Source organism: Acyrthosiphon pisum, unplaced genomic scaffold (genome assembly GCF_005508785.2).
Source record: "Acyrthosiphon pisum isolate AL4f unplaced genomic scaffold, pea_aphid_22Mar2018_4r6ur Scaffold_97;HRSCAF=465, whole genome shotgun sequence".
Classification (NCBI taxonomy): Eukaryota; Metazoa; Arthropoda; class Insecta; order Hemiptera; family Aphididae; genus Acyrthosiphon; species Acyrthosiphon pisum.
Window position 1 is genome coordinate 9,093 of NW_021779919.1, and position 1,176 is coordinate 10,268.

Consider the following 1,176-nt stretch of genomic DNA (forward strand, 5'->3'; position numbering starts at 1 on the left):
ATATGAAACTCGAGATTTTGTAAATTTGTGAGCGGCTTGGTCGTCGGCGATTCGCCGGCGTCCGATCGCCAATCACGCACGACAGCAAAGCCACGGGCGACGCCGAAGCCGACGCGTCCATCGCCGCGCACCGGTCTGTGCCACTCTCCGGAATGGTATCAGCATCCAGTGCGCCCGTCGATGGTATCCGTCCAAGTTTCGGCGACCGACCCATCTCGCACGCCGAGTGGCAAAACTCAACCGGCGTCGCAGGTCCTCCTCCCGGTGGGCCTCCGACGCGCAAATCGTTTTTCTCGGAAACCGATGACGACTCCCGTTACCGTTTCGCAAGTTACGAGCTCTCGAAGCCAGAACATTCCCGCCGCGGCCGGCCATCGTCGCCGTGCCCGGCGGTCGCCGGGGCGAAGCCCCGGGACGACGGACTTCGCGTCGCGTCCCGGCTTCCCCCACGATCTCGGCTGGGGGCCGTTATAAACCTGGCGAGGGGCGCTGGCGCGGTTATTCTCCATCCGCTCGAAACGGACGGAGTACGCGCCAATCCCGCTCTCGCCAACGCACGGGTCACGTCGCGCCGGGCGCGCTCTCCCCGCTCGCTTGGTCACCGCAGCCGACCGCCGCCCCGCGTTCTGCGGGCTCGGCGCTCGGCGCTCGCGTCGACCGAAGCGCGCGGGTCACGGGCGCCCGTCCGCGCTCGTATCCCACACGAACCGCGGTCGGTCGGGCGCCGTGACCGTACACCGGTCACGTTCGTCCGACCTTCCTCGGCGTCGGTTCGCCCGCACGGGCGGACCGGCGCTCGGACGCACGCGTCCCGCGACGAGTGTCCGCGCCGTCGCCGTCGCCGCCCTATGTCGGCGGCGGCGTCGTCGCGGAGCCGTCGCGGGCCGCAGTTGTTGTAAAACCGAGATCCCTGGTTGATCCTGCCAGTAGTCATATGCTTGTCTCAAAGATTAAGCCATGCATGTCTCAGTGCAAGCCGCATTAAGTGAAACCGCGAAAGGCTCATTAAATCAGTTGTGGTTCCTTAGATCGTACCCAAGTTACTTGGATAACTGTGGTAATTCTAGAGCTAATACATGCCGACAGAGTTCCGACCGTCGCGGCGCCCTCGGGCGTCGCTCGCGGGAGGAACGCTTTTATTAGATCAAAACCGGGCCCGTCGCGGCGCGCTTCGTG